The 11,394-nt window shown below is 37.2% G+C and overlaps 1 long non-coding RNA gene across 1 annotated transcript; it reads right to left on the reverse strand.

Annotated features, from left to right (window-relative positions):
• Nucleotides 1-9,198: 9,198 nt before the first annotated feature.
• On the reverse strand, nucleotides 9,199-9,990 carry LOC116255081 (uncharacterized). Its single transcript, XR_004172815.2, has 3 exons — nucleotides 9,887-9,990; nucleotides 9,602-9,726; nucleotides 9,199-9,494 (listed from the first exon to the last, which is right to left on the reverse strand). It is a non-coding gene; the product is annotated as an uncharacterized LOC116255081 (long non-coding RNA).
• Nucleotides 9,991-11,394: the final 1,404 nt, after the last annotated feature.

Genomic DNA, 11,394 nt, shown 5'->3' on the forward strand with positions numbered 1-11,394 from the left:
AAGAGAGAGACATTCGTAGAAGTGTAAACTCATTTGATCTTGTACTCAAGATAGAGTACTTTTTATTTGCTTTGATAGTGAAAGTAACATGTTGCCACTAGCTGAAAATCCGACATTTTTAGTATTTAAAGTAAATATATCAGTGCGTTCATATGCTGAGAGACATGGATGCTGGCTTCAAAGTCCATACAATAGCTAGTCCTGCCAAGGTTACATAAAGTTAAATCCAACAATGAAAAGGAAATAGAAAAAGATCCACCGCCAACAAAAAGGAAAAATGATCTGAACAATCAAACTAATCATTAGAGACTTGAATGTGACCTCAACATAAAGGAGAAGTTCCCAAGCCCAATGAACAACGTAGAGTTGTTTTAAAAATCCTTGAACTAGTTCAGGAGCTCTTTTTCCCTGCAGTTACCATGTCCCTTTGAGGGCCACGTTCATCATTAAAACATTTGAAACTGTTAAAAATTCTCATGAGAACTCTAAGGCAGCATTGCTATTGGCTTAGAATACCATGCTGATATTGGCATCAGAGCAAGGCACAGTCGGAAAAGGGCAGAGCTCTTTAGTATATCTAGCAAACTTGGCTCTCTCTTCCTGCATCCAAGATAATAAGAATATCACATTAATTGGTAACTTTCGTATTTTGTACCACCCACATAGAATAAGAAAATTTCGGTTGACTGCTGGAATCATAGTTTCATGGAATGCATACACAATTCAGGTGTTCCAGCATGTGTATGTTTGGAAACTAACAGAGCTAAAAGACAATGTCTGCTCGTGGTTATAAATTAACTTGTAATAAAGAAGTTTGTTCAGTAATATTCTTTTTCTTGCTTTCTTTACTTTTTTTCTTGGAGTTTTGTTGGGAGGAAACCGCCTGATTGAGCGACTTTTTTGGCTGGCACTGGGCATAAAATTTCGCCGAATCCAATATTCAAATACTGCTCCTATGGTCTTGATATGCAACGGCATTAGTAAAGGGAGGTATTATTAAGATTTAAATCAATGACTGGCCACTTATCAACCACTAGCCCAATACATCTTTCTGGGCAAGTCTGCTCAGTGTTCTGGTTCGGGCTTGGGAACATATTTTACATCTCAACCTAGCGTTGATTCTTATTGTCTCGCTGTAGAATGATATGGAACTGCCATTGACTTAATTGAAAATTAGTGTATCATTTTTCATTTTTCCCTAAGGGACCGGATGGGCTTGGGTCTATGGTACCAGTTGTTCCTTCATTTCATTGCCCTCCCTGGAATGGGTCGGTGCCCCTTGGCCAAAGTGCAGATTTCAAACCTATCATGGAAACCACAAAAGCAACATATAAAAGGAAAAACTTCCTTATCCCTTTGAATTTCAAAGCCTTATCCCTTTGAATTTCAAAGCCCTCTTCTTTGGAACAAATATACAAGTTTTTAATGTTTCGAAAAGTACTTCTATTGAAGTAACTCTCATGCAAAAAGCGTAGCATTGATCAATTTAGTTTAAATACTAAAAGATGATCAGATTTTCAACTAGTTACCTTCTCCTTCACATAATACTATCACTATTGAGGCAAATGAAAATGACTATCTTGAGTACCAAATCAAATTGAGTTTAAACTTCTAGCGGACTGACTCTCTCTCTCAGTCTTTCTCTCTCAAGTACACAACAATCATATGGATAGTAAAAACACAAGAAAGTCTACCATCACAGAGAAATGCAATGGTTGCCAAGTTATTGAACAAAAGGAGTAATTCAATTATTATAGAAAGGGGTATTTTAGTCATTTTGATAAATAAACATCCCCACCAGTCTATTTTTGCCCTTATAAGTGGATATCTTTTATCAATTAGAATGGCATTTGGGGCAAAGACAAACATATCGCATGTCATAGCTAGCTTCAATATATAACTCTGAACATCAAGTCGAGTATGTTGAAATTGAAATTACATGTTTAAGCCCTTTCACTTCTTGCATTTGTGTTCAGTCATAATTCCAAATGTAAATTGAACTGAAAACCATATACAATAAAGCTTCTATATATATCATAAACTTACAAGCTACAAGAAAAGTATTGGTCAATCCAGAAAATAGAAAATAATGTGAAATATAATATAAAAAAATAAAAACGTACTATATTTTTAGCTTAATTACTTGTCATTTGTTAATATTCAGTTCCATTTGGAAATATCATTTGATCAAAATTGAGTTTTTTGACAAAACCAACTTTTGACGGTCACCCACAACACACCTTAAACAACATTTTGTCTTTAAAGTACCATCTTAAGGTGTCATTTAATCATGCCCTTGAGAATTTTTAGCAACATTTGGAGCTACGTCTGATTAAACATGGTTCAAGTTCAAGCTTTAAATACGTACTCACTTTAATGTTTATGTAAATGAGAAGCGAGTTTCAGGACAACTATGCAAGGCGGTATGCTACTTCTTCACTGAAAAGATAAAGGGTTTAGATCTTTCATTTTTTAATGTTTAAGCTATCAGTCTTGGAAGTTGAAATTTCCCACACAAAAAAGGATCAAATTCCCATTTATCATTCATCCTAGTTGCAGCTATACCCTAACGTAGATTTGATACTTTTCTAACTCCAAACACATGGAGCGAGTAGGTCTGATTACCTAGTCATGCTTTTACTTAGTCACAATTATTACGTGGACGGACATTTCTTCCACCATCTTGTGCTTGAATTCCCAAAGAAACACCATTTAATTTGGCTAATATGGTAAAGACGGAATTTTGATACTTGTGTATCGTTTCAGGAAGTACATATCAAGGATATTAATGAGGAAAGAACTATTTACTCAAAATAACCTATAAGAAATGAAATTTTACACTTAATTTACCACCAGCACATAATAAATTAGAGTAATCAATAATGGATAAATATATTATAGCATTTGTCCCAAAAAGTCAAATGCACATTGTAGGAATCGGGTTGAGAGTCACATTGGGTTCTAAATCACATTGGAATCCTAATGGACAAAGTTCTTGGGCTGTTCCATGCAAATTTGTATTCGGAAATCCATTTTTATGTTTATTATCCAACAGAACTTCAAATATAAAAGTCACACTTGGATCTAACTTAGATTTTAGATTCAGAAGTAGGATTCATGGTCATTAAATTATGTTTCCCAGAAAAGAATTTGCTTAAAAAGCCAGTATGTAGCATGACTTTCCTTTGAAAATTTAGTTTTGCACCTACCATGGAGAAGAAGTTCTCTCTTCTAAATAGCTATAAATAAATAGAGAAGACATGCAAAGAGCCAACAAGCCAAATTCCAAGGCCGAAAGTTTGCACTAGAGTTGGGAAAGACCCTAACCGTGCTATGCTCCTTGGTGAGAAAGGGCCCCTTGGCCATTTTGTTCGACTTAGTTCAGTTTTGAGTTCAGCTTTAAGGGTTTAGATCATATTTTTTGTTTTGTTTTCTTTTTTGTTTTTTGTTTTTTTTTTCCAGCCGTCCGTTTCCCTCCACCGTTTCAATTATGTCTTCTGCCGGAGGGATCTAACCGACTGATTTTCTTTTTCTCCTTATTTCCTCTTTCCCTGTTGGGTCTTCTTCTTCAACCCTCTTCCCTTGTTTCCTCTTCTTCTTCGTCCCTCTTCTTCTGTTTCATTTTGTAATCGCCCCATCTACCGTCGGCTTCATCTGATGGATGTCAGGTTCTATTTTTTCAGACTTGGTTATTCTATTACTTACTGTATGCATCCCTTTTCACAAATAATGAGCTTCTTCTACATAAAGCCGACACACTTGCTCCTTAGCATATCAAATGGCAAGTCTTAATGGCATAAAAGAAAGTCATGCATATGATCTTCAGCTAGTTAGATCAAAATAAGAGTTGCATATAAGAATAAAAAAGCAATATATAACAGAGCATGCCAAAGCAGCCTGGAGCTTCGGGCATGGGGAGTGGCAGAGCCTCAGCGTCTTGTTTTTTGGCCAGAATCAGGTGCAAAACTTGTGGAAGCACATTTGAAAACAGGATACAAAATTTTGCATAAGATTCATCTATTGTCTTATTGTGTTTCTCTTTTCCTTTTAGATCTGGATCGTTCTCTAGTACTGTTTTTGGTGGATCCGGTCTAGTTACTATTGTTCCCAACAAAAACTAGACTCCTAAAATTTTGGAAAGCTGCATATAATATGTATGTAGATATTATGAAAACTTTTTTGTTAGTCTAACATTTCTTTTCTCAAAAAGGCCTCAAAAAGAGGCTTGATATGTATGGCGATGGAGGAACATAAAATTAAGTAGCTATGTCATCTTCAGTATGTGGGGGCAAAGTATATAACTCAATAATTTGAGAGCGACTGAGTTGCTGTTGTCACTTTTGTGTTATATTCCCACGCAAGTGCTTGTTTGGTACTTGCCTTGTTGTTTGCTTCTTTAATAGAAAATGGCGTAAGCTAGGAAGACTCTTTTTAGTGACAAGCACGTGTTCGTGTTCGCACAATACGTTATAAAAGTTTCTATTGCATTGGCATCATAAAAGTTCTCTTTAGATTTATGAAGTTATAAACATTTACACAATACACATACCTCTGCATTTGCCAAGGAAAATATATAATTGGTATATCTGGAAACGATGTCAACCTGACTGGCGATCCAGTAAAATGTAACTAATTTAAACCCATTCAACTTCAAATATATCTACAGAGTGTGAGAGAATACTATATGTTTTAAATAAAGGAAATAAGAGGGGCAATGGAAATTCTTTATTTTTATGTAAAATCATTTTACCGAAATTACAACTTGTATCGTTTTATGAATTTTGAAGATGACATGCCGTGTCATACTTTGAATGACAAAGCAATGCTTGTTGGAATAGTTGAATGAGAAGTTTATGGGATTTTTTTTTTCTAATAACACAAGAAAAATGTTAATGACGTTTTGTAAACGGGTTGGGTTGGCCGAGCCCGGCTTGATGCCTGATTAAAATATCATTATTCAAAAATTTTATAAAATACAAGTACATTTACACGTAAGTTTTTAAATATATTTTTTAAAGGGGGCGAAGGCCCATGAGAGCTCCCCTTAACTCCGCCCCTTGTTTTGCTTTTTTTTTTTTTTTATTGGAAATTGTATGTCCCTGCCATATGTGGTCATAAGTGAAACGATATTTTTTAAAATCTCTCGCTCGTTAACTCTTCTCTTGCTTTGATGCAAAACCACCACGTTAATGGCACTGTTCCATCGGAGTTTTGGCGTCAGCTGCCACGCGCTTGCGTTCTTTTCGCCGGTCATGGCTCCAGAACTCAGCGGCAGTTTGGCTAGTTTCTCACGGTTTCGCTTGTGTGGACAATTGCCCATACTCAACCACACAATTTAGTTAAATGTCCAGTAGTTATTTGCTTATTTACATGAGGCTTTAACCGTAGATTTTTTGAAAGGTGACCCTTACTCACAAACTTTTGGCTCTGCCACAGCCTTCTATTGTCGTCCCGTGTTTGCAGTGCCTTCAATCGTCATAAAGGACGAATTTTGCTGCATTTTGTTCACCGTATCTTAGGATGCAAGTCGCTCACTTTTTTAGAGTAATCTACAAGCTTGAATCTATAACATCTTTGGCATTTCGCACTTTAAAAAATTGAAGTGATGTATGTTAAGAGCTTGTTCGATTGGAGGAACATTGGCTTTTTCACAATACTATCGCTCTCGCTGCTGAAGGTGGGGCGCGACCTCTTTTTCCACTTCATACATACAGAATGCATGATGAATCTATTCTAAAGAAACATTTTTATATGCATTCCTCTCACTTCACATCTCACAATGAACAATGGGTCTACAGTCATATTCTAGTCTTCAGTTCTCTGGGTAAAGCATCAATTTTTAGGGAATAATCTCAAGAGATTTATAAAGGGGTGGTTTTAGTGATTGGTTATCCTGTTCCCAGTATTTTTGAAGCTAAAACTTAAGCTACCATGGGTTTGGTTTGGTCTGGACATTACATTTGTATCAAAGCTGGTTCAATACTTAGACCTGAGGTCCATATATGTAGACACATATACCTTAATGGGGCACTTTGTTTGTCCTTCTAAGTGAGTACGATCCCAAGGACCGTCGGATTTAGTTTGCTTTACATTACAAGTCACCGTTGGGAGCCTCGATCTTCTTAGAAAGGTAAAATTTTCACATTTTCACCTTTGTCCTTATGGGAGGGTATCCTTAATTTTCTCACGTGAGGGTATTTTTTGCACCGGCGACAACGTGATTCGTCAATGGAGAGTGACAACAGTCCAGTGATGTGATGAAATGACGCCAGTCATGCGCCTTGAATCCCTGTAGTGGTTTTTTCTTTTTTCTTGGTGGGGATTTTATCTTTCTCTGATGGTTTTTAAGGTCAGCAAGAGAAGTCCAAGCAATTCTGCTTGTAATTCAATTCTATAAAAACTAATTTTGATTTGCATTGGCAAAATGATCAATTCCACATATAGTCTGACCCTAGTGCGTCAGTTCTTTTGCTTCAATTGCTAACTGGTTGTCAATTGTTTTTTCTGTAAAGCAATATAATGTGGCCCTTCCTCCTGCCATTTTTGCTGAACTTTATCTTGTCTGTAAAGCAATATAAATGTTCTTTCTCCAACCTTTGCAGAAGCACCAGCCTAGTGGTATATTGGACATTGCAAACACACTAAATGTTTGTTGTCTTGTTTCTCTTTTATATTTCCAATAATCCAACAGATATTCAGTTATTTGCATCACCATTTACTGCTTCAGCATATGGTGGATGTTGTTTGTTTGTGAAACTATTAACTAGTTTTATTGTTGGATTGTTCAAAATAAACAACCTAAGTCAAAGATAATACAAGCAATTCTCACGTTTACTTAACTGTACCATAACATTGGCCAGTTATAAGATTTAAAATGTTGTGCCATTCTTTGTTCAGTATCCGTTTTATACTGACATTATTTTGACAGTTGCATTGCGTGATGAAGCATAGTCACCTTTTGGTTCAAATGAGGCTGCAGGCCTAGCTGATTTCTGGGAAGAAGAATTTGAAGAACTACATGCAAATTATATGAGACAGAGGTATGTATGTTGTTTAGTTTGACATGGCTTCTTGATTGTCATAGCTTTACATAGTGTCTTCATTGTCATATATTTGGCGATGAATTAAGAGAAGCCACCTGAGATCACTTTACTCTGGGTTTCATATATATATATATATCCATTATTGGTTACTCCAATTTATTATGTGTAGGTAATTTTACGTATAAATTTCACTTCTTATAGATTATTTTGAGTATATAGTTCTTTATTCTTTAATATCCATGATATATGCTTCTTGAAAATATATACAAGTGCAAAACCTTCATGTTTACCACAGAAAACAAAGATTTGAAACTCTGAGCTCGCACTCGCAGACACACGCACTCTCTATCTTCTCTTTTTCTCCTGGATTTTCGGAAAATTTCACTCTTTATTAAATGACAGTATTTCATATTTAAATTGTACCAATTTTCTAATATGTCTAATAATAAAGGGCAGTGGCGGGCAAAGTGTTGTCATAATATCTTATATATATATATCAGAGTTTTGAATGGCTCAAGTCATGCATTTTATATTGTCATCATACCGACTTAAAAATAGATCATTTTGCTCAAGGTCAACCAAACTAAATGGTGCCCATTTGGAAATTCGAACATAAGATGGTGAAAGAAAGGTCCCTCCACGCGCTAATTGTGACTCAGCAAAAAGCATAACTAGGTAATTGAACCTACTCTCGTTGCATGTGGTTGGAGTTGGAAAACAGACAAATCTGCATTAGAATTTGGCTGCAACTTGAATATCTCTAAACATTAGTTGTCCTGAAACTTGCTTCTCCTTTCTACAAACATTAGAGAGTGAGTATCTAAAGCTTGCACTTGAGGCCCATTAAATTAGACAGAAGTCCAAATGCTGCTAAAAATTCTCGTGGGCATGATTGAAAGACACCTTAAGACGGCGCTTTGGAGGCAAAATATGGTTTAAGGTGTGTTTGGGATGACGTCCAAAAGTTGGTTTTGGATTGACCAATACTTTCATATGGCTGGTAAGTTTATGAAATATATAGAAGCTTTCTTGTGTATGGTTTCAGTGAAATTTCTATTTGAAATTAGGACTAAACAAAAATGCATGAAGTGAAAGAGCTAAAATACATAATTCTAATTTCAGCATACTCGACTTCATGCTCAAAGTGATATGTTGGGTCTAGAACATGCGAGTTGTTTGTCTTAGCCGAAAATGCGCATCTGATTTAATAAAGAGAAGCCCACTTATACGGCAAAAATGGAAGGAAGGGTATGCTTATTTGTCAAAATGACTAAAATACTCCCTTTTTATAATAATTGAAACACTGCTTTGCACTCAGCAACTTGGCCACCATTGCATTTCTCTATGGTGGTAAGCTTTCTTCTTTTTCTACTATCTATATGAATGTGTAGTTAAAGAGAGAGGGGGGACGGAGAGCGAGAGAGAGTGAGACGGTCGGAGAGTAGTTCGGTAAACTCATTTGATTTAGCGCTCAAGATAGTCATTTTTTATTGAAAGGATAGACTGGTGTTTGAGAGGTCAATCGCCGGGGTTGTTGAAGGTGAATTTGTGATGCTCGGTGTACCTAGAAATTCGAAATTCTTGGAAAAAGAACTAATGGTCCACCCTTTATTAAAATTGTACTCCCTATCTAATTCCACATAAACTAAAGGCCGTCAGCCATGTAGATTGTTCTCTCACATCTGATTAGGCATGTAAGTTCCAGGTTTTGATCGAACAAAATGCCTGTTTCGGTAGTTTGAATGCATGTTCTAAAGGAAGATGCACTTTACATTTGATATCTATGCATATTAATCTAAATGTAAGCAACCCATTGTCTGATCTTCCTACCTACCTGTGTTCTATTCCCTGGACATTCTTTCTTGACCGTTCTTCTCTTTTCCCAATTTTTCTAATTTCCCCAATGATTTAGTCGGAGGCGTTAGGAAATTGACAAATAAAATGATGCTCCACCTTGATGTGGAACTGAGGAAAACAATTTTTCTCTTAAGGGTGAACTTCTCTTTGTCTTCATTTGCATCGCGCTCCTTATTAAATTTAATTTCTCCAAGCACCAAACCTTTTAAATATAGGCTGCACTGACGACTCTAACTTGATCAGCTACTAATTAGTTCATGAGATGTTGGGGGCACTCGAACAACGACTGAACTTTCTCAATTTAATATATATTACTCAAAATCATCATTCAATTTAAACATAAGTAACATTTGGCTTTGAACTCTAACAGGAAAACAGAAAAATAAGCATGTTATAATTAACTATTGGTTGGCCTTGAAAGGCTATCAGCACTCCCTAAAAGGTTTTAAACCCCACACAAATCCAGGTACAATCAGTGTGCGCTCAATCCGTTGGCTTCTTCCTCCTCAAACCGAGTAGTTGGCATCTCTATCACCATCACACCATCACCGCTAGCTCCTCCATGACCATCAGCTCCTCGATCTTCATTATCATCTTTAAGCAACAACAAAAGTCAGAACCAATAAAAAGAATTCCATGAATGAGGTCAAGCATGTTGCAGGTCGTGGGTTCCAGAAAAAGAGAGAAAGAGGGTACTTTACCTTATGGTGCGTTGCAGATGAAGCACACAACCATGAAGATGATGGTGGCGCAGCAAAGGGTCAGGAGGACAACAAGTACGAGGGGACCCATATGTGTACAACGTCTGGTTGGAGTAGTTGGAGTACTTTACGGATATCCAAAGTAAAATGAGGTGTTGAGATTAACAAACATCTGATGGGCATAAAATTCTTTGAAAACAATCAAAGAAGAAAACATTCGCACGCTAAAACATGAAGTAAAAAAGAGACGAATCGCCCAAAGTAGCTTAGGTATATACGGAGTACCTTTTTGTCTAATCAGCTGCTTGATCACCTTATTAGTTTAGTTTATCCAAGAACCAAACCCTTTAAATATAGGCCACTCCGACGGCTCTAACTTGATCCCCCGACACTCCTTTCTTACAAGGCCTCCATTTGATACCTTCACTTCACTCGCTGCAGATGCTGCACGCTTGAGTAGGTAACCCTTCCTCTCCCTCTCCCTCTCTCTCTCTCTTGTCATGCTTTGCCTTCATTACAAAGCAATTCTCTCTTCCTCTATTCTTCTTTTTTCAACGAAGACTGATGGTTCTATCCCTCTAAGGAGGTCGTTCTTCAGAAGTAAATTGCTGTGGCGTCACAATTTTATTCTGTGATTTTGTTGAGCACCCGACGTGAGACAACAGAGAAACCTGTCCTGGTTCGGCCAGACTCCTCCCAAAGTTCGCCAAATTATGGGGAGCTTTTCAAGCGATTTCAAGAACCAAGGCAGCTGAAGCGGAAATCAGTCTTTTGTTGGGTTCCGTATATACCTAAGCTAGTTTGGGCGATTCATCCCTTTTTTACTTCATGTTTTAGCGAGCGAATGTTTTCTTCTTTGATTGTTTTCAAATAATTTTATGCCCATCAGATGTTTATTAATCTCAACACCTCATTTTGCTTTGGATATTCGTAAAGTACCGTATGATGTGTTGCAGAGGAAGCACACAACCATGAAGATGATGGTGACGCAGCAAACGGTCAGGAGGACAACAAGCACCAGGGGACCCATATGTGTAGAACGTCTGGTTGGAGTAGTCGGAGTACTTTACGGATATCCACAGCAAAATGAGGTGTTGAGATTAACAAACATCTGATGGGCATAAAATTCTTTGAAAACAATCAAAGAAGAAAACATTCGCACGCTAAAACATGAAGTAAAAAAGGGACGAATCGCCCAAACTAGCTTAGGTATATACGGAACCCAACAAAAGACAGATTTCCGCTTCAGCTGCCTTGGTTTTTGAAATCGCCTGAAAAGCTCCGCATAATTTGGCGAACTTTAGGAGTCTGGCCGACCCAGGACAGGTTTCTCTGTTGTCTCACGTCGGGTGCTCAACAAAATCACAGAATAAAATTGTGACGCCACAGCAGTTTACGGCTGAAGAACGACCTCCTTAGAGAGATAGAACCTTCAGTCTTCGTTGAAAAAAGAAGAATAGAGGAAGAGAGAACTGCTTTGTAATGAACGCAAAGCATGACAAGCGAGAGAGAGAGGAAGGGTTACCTACTCAAGCGTGCAGCATCTGCAGCGAGTGAAGTGAAGGTATCAAATGGAGGCCTTGTAAGAAAGGAGTGTCGGGGGATCAAGTTAGAGCAGTCAGTGTGGCCTATATTTAAAGGGTTTGGTTCTTGGAGAAACTAAATTAATTAGGTGATCAAGCAACTGATTACAAATAAAAGTACTCCGTATATACCTAAGCAAACTCCTAGTGCCTTCTTCGTTTTATGTGACTTTTTTTCGCCTTTTTTGTTTTTTTCCATCGACCTTTTGC

This window comes from Nymphaea colorata, chromosome 5 (genome assembly GCF_008831285.2).
Source record: "Nymphaea colorata isolate Beijing-Zhang1983 chromosome 5, ASM883128v2, whole genome shotgun sequence".
Lineage (NCBI taxonomy): Eukaryota > Viridiplantae > Streptophyta > Magnoliopsida > Nymphaeales > Nymphaeaceae > Nymphaea > Nymphaea colorata.